The sequence below is a fragment of the Lolium rigidum genome, chromosome 3, assembly GCF_022539505.1.
Source record: "Lolium rigidum isolate FL_2022 chromosome 3, APGP_CSIRO_Lrig_0.1, whole genome shotgun sequence".
Lineage (NCBI taxonomy): Eukaryota > Viridiplantae > Streptophyta > Magnoliopsida > Poales > Poaceae > Lolium > Lolium rigidum.
Window position 1 is genome coordinate 106,620,178 of NC_061510.1, and position 10,480 is coordinate 106,630,657.

The window sequence follows — 10,480 nt, forward strand, 5'->3', positions numbered from 1 at the left end:
GGCGGCAGGGGATCGAAAGAAAAAGGTAAGGGACCAAATTTGAGGTGCCAAAAAAAACTCCAAGAAAAGAAAGTTTTATAGTACATAGAGGATGACATGCGGGTCCCATTTAGCGACGGCGGTATCACCGTTTGAGAGGCGGCGGGGATCGAAAGAAAAAGGCAAGTGACCAAATTTGAGGTGCCAAAAAAACTCCAAGAAAAGAAAGTTGATTGCACATAGAGGATGACATGCGAGGTCCCATTTAGCGAGCGGCGGTCTCAACGTTTCCAAGGCGGCAAGGGATCAAAAGAAAAAGGAAGTAGCCGGAAATCGGGGGTCAAAAAAAATCCAAGAATAGAAAGAATTTTGGTTCATAGAGGATGACATGCGGGACCCATGATCCCGCATCGTAAACGGCTCGATCGGAGAACGTTGAACGAGATGGCGCGATCGAGAAAAAAAACAATGCCGAGAGGCTGCCATCTGGGCCCTACATCCCTCGGCGGTGCGGATTTGCGTTGACTCGGCCGGCGAACCCGAGATTTCGAGATGCACCACGTCCCGGGCCACCATACGCGACGTTTTGTCCGCTTTCGTCGGGCTAGGTGGCCTCAAAAACGAGAAAAAAAAAGTTTTGACATGCACCACGGAGGGACCAAATATCGTCGGCCATGGTACACCAGCAACCACGGCGCGACTTCAACTTCGTCGGCCATGGCAACTTTTCTTGTAGTGTGAAAACGAAAAACCCCTCATTATTTGGTGAAGCGTGTTGGCACTGGGATGTCCAAGATGAGCATGCCAAAGATCAACGCCTGCGGAGAGAGCACGAGGTGCGGCACCGGGGGTGGAAGGCGACATCACCAGATACAAATCGCCGGGGCTCTCACATCGATGGAGGACCATCCGGGTGCGGGCGTCCTTAACGAGAAAAACCAAAAGCGTCAAATTCAACGGTCACGGAGTTGTCACGAGAAAGAGTTTTAACAGAGACTAAATTCTGAATAAGCTGGGGAGACACAAGGACATCATTGAGAGACAGTGGTTTAGAAGTAGATGAAAAATTAGCAGAACCAATGTGAGAAATAGGAAGACCGGCGCCGTTTCCGACAATGATGCGAGACTCGGTGGAAGTGGGAAAGGAATGGGAAAAGTTATCCGGGTGAGCGGTCATGTGAGACGAGGCGCCCGTGTCCATAAACCAGTTGCCGCCACCGACGTAAGAGCTAGGTGCGGGCGCAGCGTGGTAGGCCGGGGCGTAGGATGGCGGCGTGGCGGTGAAGGCCGGGGCGTAGGGCGGTGTTGCGGTGAAGTGCGCCTGGTGAGTCGGCGGGCGCGGCACCGGCATGTTGTAGGCGTGGATGAGCCCCGTCCATGGGTTGTAGGCGAAGGGGTTGCTGCCGTTGGAGACCGACGACATGATGATGCGTGCGCGGGGGATGGCGACGGCGCGGGGTTGGGGAGGGAGGCGCGGCGGCGGCTGCAGGTGCGTCGGCGGCGCGGTGTGAGGAGGGGCACACGCGGCGGCGGCACAAGTGCGGCGGCGCTAGGGTTGGAGGGTGGGGCGGCGCGCGCGGGGAGGGAGGGGCGCGGCGGCTAGGTTAGGAACGGTAGGTGTCTGATACCATGTAGAAAGGGATGCAACTCACAATGTATTGATTGGGTGCATATGGCGTTACATATATATGCCACGTCCTCGACTATACAAGGAATGAGGCGGGTCCAATAATCAATACAAAGATATGTATCGCTATACATAACTACAGAAGATACACATCCGGATATACAAGAATATGTATCTCAACACTTTGTCTTCCTCTCTTCTCCACGGCGTACGAGGGATTTCTAGCGGCCGGGCTTTGCTGGCTGGCGTGAGCGACGTGGTGGGGGGCGAGAAGCGAGAACGGGTGGGATCCGCGACGCCCATGTATTTTATTCGCTGATGATAAGACGACGTCGTCCAAACTAAATTTGGGAAGAGTGCTCACCTCTCCAAAGTCCACGGCGACGGTGGAGGTCGTATCTGAGAGAGGGCGCAAGTGATCATCGCTTGCTCGACGGCATCGTTAACGCTGTGTGCTTCCTCGTCATATATATGGTAAAAGTGGATGATCCAGGTTGCTGACGACGCGGCGGAATATACTATCGGCCGGTGCCACTACGGACTCGCCAGGAGGTAACCATTAGTTTGCCGCGACGGCGGAACTAGCTGGCCGTGGCCGGCCGGTGGGGTGATCAGAGGGGCGGTCTGCCGTCTACTACACGACACGGGAGTGCTCGATCTGCGCTTGGAGCGAAACCGGGGGAGGGAGGGAAACTAGCCGGCCGATCGAGAAGCAAGCGCGCCAATCACCAGGAACGCGCGCGTGATTGAGTACAAGCAAGTGCGAGCACCTAGCGAGCCTTTTGGGGCTATCCACGACACCCGCCTGCTGCGGAGAGGCTGGGCGATGGACTTTTTATTATCTCCACCCCTGGTCCACGTGTCACTATGTAACTGGCTTGTCTCAGAAGGAAAAAGCCAAAGATTGCAAGGAGGGGAAAAAGAGGTCGCGAGCAGCCCGAGCTGTAACAAACCCTATCCCCTCCCGTTGCTGCCGCCGCCTCTCCGCCTCCCCCTACCCTGGCTGCGCCTCGCCATCGATCTCCTCCGCCATCCCTCAAGCACGCCTACTACTGGCTGACCTGAAGGCAAGATGGTGAGAGATCCAGGCGCTGGAGCCGGACCTCCACTTCTCGGCGTGGAGATGGAGGAAGCCGGAGGGGGTCCATGGCGATGCTGGATGAGACGCTGCTGGAGGTGGTGCGGTCCAGGGACACACACGGCGGGGGGTGGTGAGGAGCGTGATGCGCGGGTGTTCGTGCAGGTTTACTTCTCCCTCTTCTCTCTTTTCTCTTTGCTCTCACTCTCGTCTCTCCTCTTTATCTCTTGGTAGATGGCGCCGGCTACAGGGAGCGGATGAGGAAGCGGTGTGATGCAAGGAGGTTGGCCGCCATTGCCGCCACGAGATCGGCACCAGCTGTATCTCGCCCAGATCAGAGACGCTTCGATGTGGCTGACTGCGCCCCCTTGGCGCCCAGGAATGTATCTCCCAAAGACGCCCGGCACCGCCAAGAACCCTAGCAGCGGTGGTGATTGTAGATCGGGCACCCCAGCGTCTTCCTGATTCCCTCCCTCTCAGGTATGCATCGGTGATCTGAATGGACGGTTAGTCTAGAAGTCTAAATTGCTGCAAATTAGCAGGCAACTGAATTTGTTTTGAACCTTTGATGTAGCTCCTGAACTGCCTCTCGTCGGGCTCGGGTTCAGACGTTGGGAAAGGTGAGTGTGCTTACGAGTTTATTTAGAAAACCATTGTAGACTTGCTGTCATTTGGAAATTCTTTTTTCTGTCACGTTTGAATTATATTTTCCAACTTTCACGATCAATGTTAGGAAGATATATTTTCCAACTTTCATCTCGGGTTCAGTGTGTCAGTTGTTTATTTTTCAATGTGAATGATCACAACTATTACCTTTATATTCGGTGAGGCAAGTTTCACGATTCTATTTGGACAATCTTTTTTGTTCTTTTTGTAGATTAATGCAAATATATGTTATGGAGCCTGGTTACAGTTGATATAATTGAACCGATAAAATGTAGCAAACAGTAGGCCTTCATATTACAAACTATATGGTCATTTAATCTGACTTGCAGTTGTATACCATGCTTGGATGACACTGTTAGTTTCCTTTCTCTGCCCCTGCCCCTGCCAAGAGATTTTTTAAAAAAAGGAAGTGAACTAGGTTACCTGCATAAACTTATGTACTGTCTTAATATACCAGTGTGATTCAGTCACCAATGCTGCCTTTTGTACAGATGTATTGAGATATTTTTGTCACGGGGAGTTGTTACTACAGCAGCCTCTTCTCATGGTGTAACTCGTTAAATATCTTGTTCTTATTAAATGCTTTATTTAATCTGCATGTAATAAACTTTTGCATGATTATATTATAATACTCTGCAGTTAGAGTTTTCTTAGGAAATTGGCAAAAACCAGCTGACTCTGTTGAAGTTGTTGGGTCTGCAGCTCTTATCTTGATCCGTTCGTCCAATATATATTTGGGAGATGCAATTGCTAGAAAGCCACAAAGGAAGGCACTTAATGTTGAGCTCAAAGTTGACTCTCGTGATGTTGCTGTTTATTGGTGGAGGGGTGGAACATTGTCTCATCAAGGGTTTCATTGGAAGAGGTTATCTCAGTCATTAGCCTCCAAATGTGCTTGGCAAGGTTGTATCTCCAATCGTCCGTCAGCTTCCCAATTCGCTGTTTATGATGTAGTCTCAGCTGGACACAAGAAAATTCGCACCATAGTGTATCCCAATGGTTCACAGTTGGCCAGGAGGCTCAAATACATAGCTTGGTGAGCTGCCGTGGAATTGGCACATAATGTGTCCCAGCTCATCCTGCAGGTAATATTTTCTCTTTGCTTTGGCAAGTAATCGATAAAATTGGGTCCCCGAATTGTTCTTTATGTACCTTCGGATTAAAGAGCTTGAATTGGATATCAAGTGGACTGAGAAGCCAAAAAGATCAGTGTTTGATGACCTCCTAGAGAAAGCAAAAAAAGAAACCCAGCAGGCTCTGTGGTCAATGTTATAAAACAGTGACATGTATGGAAATAAACCAATTGTTTCTATTCATATGAAGTTTAACAGTTCATTGCATTTTCCCCAACAAGAACATTCATTGAATCAAAATTTTGGACCTCCTAGCAAAAGCTTGCGAATTCTATTGAAGTCCTATGAACCTATAAGCATTAAAGTGGAAAATTCTTTGTTTATATTTGAATTATTTTGTTGGAAACAAATAGATTGATTTCATGTTACCATGGTTTCTTATTTGCTGACAAAATGCAGTAGGCGAATCCCATGGTAAAATAACTGTGCCTGCAAAAGCTTATCTTTCTATCATCTCCAGAAAGCAAGTATGGCCTATATGAATAAATGACCATGCAATAATCAAGTACAATTAACTTTGCTATCACCATTTCTTGACTTACCTTGTTTTCGTAGTTGGCTAGAAAAGAGAGTCAGCTCTTTCCTTATCACATTTGTGTAATGTATTCAGGATTTCGGCATGGTGCTTGTTCTTTGCATGCCTTGCTGATTACGTACACCGAGTCAGTTAAACTTTGCTCAACTATTTATGTCTGCTTTTGAATGCAATTGTTCAGATAATAGCTCTGTATTATGTTCAAGAGGAAATATCTAAAGAAAGTAAGAAATTTCTTGAATGACTGGGTTTTCTATGTTTGTTATTAGTACCAATTTGGTAATTTAGTTGTTTGTTTCTCTATTGATTTATTTGAATATGTTGGTCATTGTTGACATATTTAATGCTCGCTGATTTGCAAAGTAAAATTGTACAGAACTTATGCATATTCGAGAATAGTAATGTAGCTTGACTTGGATGTACCCCCTGTTCCTAAATATAAGATGTTTTGGTAAGCTGAATTGACTTCCCAAAACATCTTATATTTGGGAGCGGTCCAAATTTATGACTAGATTCTTTTGGTGCCATTGTAGGATACTTAACCGAACATGTGCCATGTGTTCTTCGGATACCTGATCTGCAAAGTTCCAGTTTGGTAAGTATCATTGAACTACAATCAAATAGTTCAATCGCTATGATTCATGGATCATGATTGCTACTTTCTAGCGGTTTTGCATCCTCGGGTTCAGAGACTCCTCTCAGATTCTTTTTACTGTTTTTCCTATTCAGTGGTATATAAAGAGTTAAACGCCCAAGCGATTATGTGTGCGTATGTCCCTTTAAAGCTATGGATATTTCTGTAGGTAAATGATCAAAGTCCTCCTGAGGATTTCTATTTATCATGTCTATTTTGACTTGCCTACTATTTAGAAATTCTTGCTTACAATGGGAATTGAAATAAGCTTGATAGTTCTGTCTTGGATTACTTAAACTATCAATAATAGTCATGTGTGGAAAAAAAATTGACCAAAAATCTGTATGTGTTCGCATCTTATTGCCTAGCATGTTATTCTCAGAAGTTTTTACCACTCCATGTCCTTCATTCAGTTTTTGTCTCTACATTTTTGCTTCTGAATTACAACTGGAGATTGCTAAAATAATTTGAATGGTTACCTTTTGCAACCTGAATTAATTTTTAAGATGAGCATAACTTACTAATCTATCAGCAAACGTGCAATTTGGTACAGTAGTACTGAAACATAATTCATACCTTTGTATCTGTGTGCCAGGTCTTAGCACAGGTACTCATTTGACAACACTGCTTGAATGATTAAAATAGTTATATGCTTCAGGTTAGATTTTTTTCTTTGAACGTGCTTTCATTTGCTTTCTGTATCCAATCTAAAGGTCTATATACACCAACTGCACACATAGAAATACAGTTTTCTTGTTTACTACTCCCTCCGTTCCTTTCTATAATTCCTATATATTTTTGGTATTTGTTTCAGAATAAAAGGTTGTAGCTTGGCTCTTTTTCAATTACCGGTCAGTTCCCACATGACATGCGTGAAAAAAGTCCATACAAAAAGGAAACAATTAATTGAGATTCCTACTGCATGTTCCTTAGATTTAGGAAGCAATGTTTTTATTTCCTTAATATAACCTAGCTGCACATATATGGAGAGTCAACCAAAGAGATTTGTGAGATTTGTTATGTTAATTTAGGAAGTTACCGATTTCCCTCATTTTACTTTGATCCCAAATCGTTAATCTAGGTGTCTTGTGTAAAGAACATTCTTGTGCTAATTTCCGTGCCAAAAAACTAAAGGCACTATAGAATGGACCGTAGGGAGTATCTAATATTATAAAATTTTCAGCATGCCATATAACTCAAAAAGTTACTATTATGATTAGCTGAAAAACTGTTATAGCTTCACTGCAGTCCTGAAATTTCCAGAAAAACACTAGAAGAAGTTTGACTCTCTTCGATACCATATATGAAGAGATTTTCGTGAGCCTTAGTTATGCAAGCAATGTTGTGACCAAGTTAGTAGATGATGTGATGTACAAGATCTGTAGTTGCTGAAAACATATGGATGCTGCACAGAACTTAACATGCTTCATGTTTCACCTGCAACAATTCATTGACTGAATTTTTTTGTAGACTGGCAATTCACAAGCAGACTATATAAAGTAAAATCTAGATATTACTCAGGTCAGGCTCCCCCAAAATCTTTATTCACGAAATTCCTATGTTCTTGGATTCCCTCATGCATGCTCACATATGTAGAAGTACAAAGCAGTCAAATTTCACATGCGAAGGTACATGAATTCTTGAATCAAACCCTTCATGCGTTTAAGACTGAAATGGCTGTCCTATGTAACCAGGGAAAAATTGTTGTTATGACAGTGACAAAGATGACGCCGGTGAATCGCAGGCTAGACGACAGCCGGGGCGAGGCCTCTAGGGTGTCTGTTGTGAACAGCGATCAGGACACGACAACCACCATGTAAGCAGACACACACGGAAGATCTGTGAAGAATCTGCAGTACACTGCAGTAGCATGTGATGCATGAGATAGTTAAGCTAACAAAGATTAATTGTTTCCGGGGTATAAGTTGTAGGGTGGCTGCCGGTGAGGGCAATACATGAGGAACACCTTCCACCCAGTAGTAGCACCAAGAAGGCTGAGGAGATATTTCTGAAGGTGAGCATTGATGGTGTGCCCTACCTCAGGAAGGTCGACATCCGAATGCACAAGGGGTACAGGGAGCAGCTCCGAGAGGCACTGTATGTGCTCTTCTCTGCCAAGTCCTTTCCTGCCTAACGGGCCGGTGACCAGCTCACCTTCTCCTGCTTGTGGAAACTGTGCCCTGGGAGTATATTACCATCAATTGTATTTATGAAGTTATACCTTCTTACATGAGTGCAAGGGGCTTTTATCGTATTTTGATGTGATCCTGCACTCCACATAATGCAAATGCAATTCAGGTTGTGGAATCTTTATCTCATTGTTTTGTTCATCTAAATAATCAATATTGTACTATCTATTGGAGTATACTGCATAGTTTGTGAGTTAGATGACCATCATGGGGCTCAGATTGGGCCGCCACTAACCGGCTAGGTGGCGCCCCATGGGGCGCCCCAACCACTAGTATACACCATTCTCAGAGTCCTTCGCCGTTTTACAGGACCAGACCCAGCCAACGGCCCTGAAAAGTTGACAACCTCTTCCGGAAAAGTCCGGTTTGAACATGGGTGCATGTGAACCCTAGTTGGAAATACATTTTCCAAATGTTAAAAAATTCTGAAATAAAAATATCCGGGTACGTACGCATGTTTCATGTGTGCGTAGAAAGTTTTCGCGGAGAAATCACTTTTTTATTTCAGAATCTAAAAAAGACAAAATACGTCACATATATACTACTATATAGCCCTGCAAATTTTCACTTTTTTGCCAAGACAAAATAAAAAGTTTTTTCGTCACGAACCTCATGTCCAGGGCACATATTTGAGATCATCTGGGAAATCATTTTGTGTTTCGATTTTTAAAACATGTTTTGACATCACAAACTGGAACTTTTCAAAAAGTGGGTTCACATGCCCCCATGTTTCATATATGCAAACTCACCTCTTCCGCGATATATAGATTATCGTCCTTGGTCCGTACCAAAGTTATCGCTATATTTTTTTTTGTCAAAGACACATACTTACTCCCCCGTTTCATAATTCCTGAGTCTGGTTATAGTTTCAATTTAAAATAAACTATTCGATAGCAATAATAATAGGACAGAGGGAGTGATATTTTTGCCACATTATTGTTCACGGAGACAAACCACCAAACACAACCTCAGTGCTAAACAACCGCGATTCACGCAAATTACGGTGCAACTTCTTTTAGTTTTCTCCCTATATTTTAAAAAGCACAGCGTCCACAAATACACATATAAACTAAACTCTATGTACGCAAGCACTCACATTCTATCTCTATAAGCACATCTAGGAGGCACCTATTTATTTTTTTTGAACAGAGAGAGGTCCCGAAGAACCTGGAGACACTGCTTATACTACCTCCGTTTCAGGGAATAAGGCGCACACGCATTCCAAGACGAAGTTTGACCATAAAAATTAAGCAACAAAATCTTAACTATATTATACATAATTAGTATCGTTGGATTCGTATTGAAAAAAAAAATTTAATGATACTAATTTCATACAAATAATGTTTATCTTTTTAAAATAATTCTTGGTCAAACAAAAAGCACGTAAAACGAAGGCGCCTTAATCGTTGAAACGGAGGTAGTATCTTTTATCTCTAAATAGGAGATCCCCATTACCAAATTTTCCTGCATTTTCGTGCTTCCACGTCATCACTTTTTCCTGGATGCTGTCGTCCGACGTCCCTCGCGTCCAGCTCCCTACGACTCTACCTGTCCGGCACTCTCCGCGTGGGCTGGGCGTGCCTTCTTCGTCCGTGCCTCCGTGGGCTGGGCGTCTCTACGCGGGCTGAACGAGACGCCGGCTCTCGTGGTCGTGTTGATTCGATCGATGTTCGTCCCGCAGAAAAAAGAGCCGGTCGCTGTTCGTATTCCTTGGTGGCCCTCTCCGCGGCCGCGATCTATGGCTTCCTCACCTGCAAATGCTTCACATTCTTCCCTTCCCATTAAAGTTTCCACGGATCTCTCTTCCCCTTCCATTCCTACCACGCCATACATCTTCTTTTCCCCTTCCTATCAGGATACTTCATCTCCATATGACGAATCCCCTCTTCATCCCATAACACGGACTAATCATGCATAGGTCATGCCCGGTAGCGACCATGGCTCCTGTGAGCGATATTCTCGCCTCGGCCGGCACAACGGATCATTTGTTCGTGGGCATGGAATATTTGGCGGAGATAGGAGGCTGATTTTCCCATGTTTTGGCTCAGATGGATTCTCATTAAGATTCAAGGATTTACTAGCAAACGATCTTCCACCTCGGCCATGGTGGGCATGGAATATTTGTAAGTTGGAAAGCTGATTTTCTTGATGTTTCCTTTCATCTGACTTTTCATTATGGAAACAGAGAGTTCCAAGATGGGCTCTAGAACTGACCCATCTCCCAGAACTAAACTGCAGGGAAATCAGATGCCGCATGTATCTCCCCACTGCATGTACTCTTCGAGAGCTCTTCTCTATGTTTCTTATGTGTTTGGGATATCTCAAGTGCTTATGTCTTCCTAAATTTGTATGTCTCATCGGCTCCTACTCTAATATGGTCCAAATTGGTTTCTTCTATTGTATGAAAGACCTAACTGTACATGAAATTGAGCACCTGGGGTACAGGTGAGTAATGATAATGTCCATTTTGAAGTCATTTTGAGCCAGTACAATGTTACCTAATTGTGTTTATATCCTCCATGTCTATGTATTTGTGTTTTCATTTTTCACTAATTGGATATCATATACTCAAGGCGACATTTATAGATTATGGAGTATTTTTAACTACATATTCAGATTATGGTGTGTTTTAAGTTACT

The 10,480-nt window shown here is 44.3% G+C and overlaps 1 long non-coding RNA gene across 6 annotated transcripts; it reads left to right on the top strand.

Annotated features, from left to right (window-relative positions):
- The first annotated feature begins 2,573 nt into the window (after positions 1–2,573).
- LOC124702112 lies at positions 2,574–7,970 on the top strand. 6 transcript variants are annotated; one of them, XR_007002337.1, is made up of 10 exons: positions 2,574–2,817; positions 2,919–3,164; positions 3,259–3,304; positions 4,053–4,435; positions 5,552–5,613; positions 5,748–5,821; positions 6,248–6,310; positions 7,123–7,280; positions 7,369–7,468; positions 7,578–7,970. It is a non-coding gene; the product is annotated as an uncharacterized LOC124702112 (long non-coding RNA). The 6 variants fall into 6 exon arrangements; XR_007002339.1 differs by having other exon boundaries at positions 2,574–3,164; positions 4,038–4,435; XR_007002336.1 differs by having other exon boundaries at positions 2,574–3,164.
- The last annotated feature ends 2,510 nt before the right edge of the window (positions 7,971–10,480 follow it).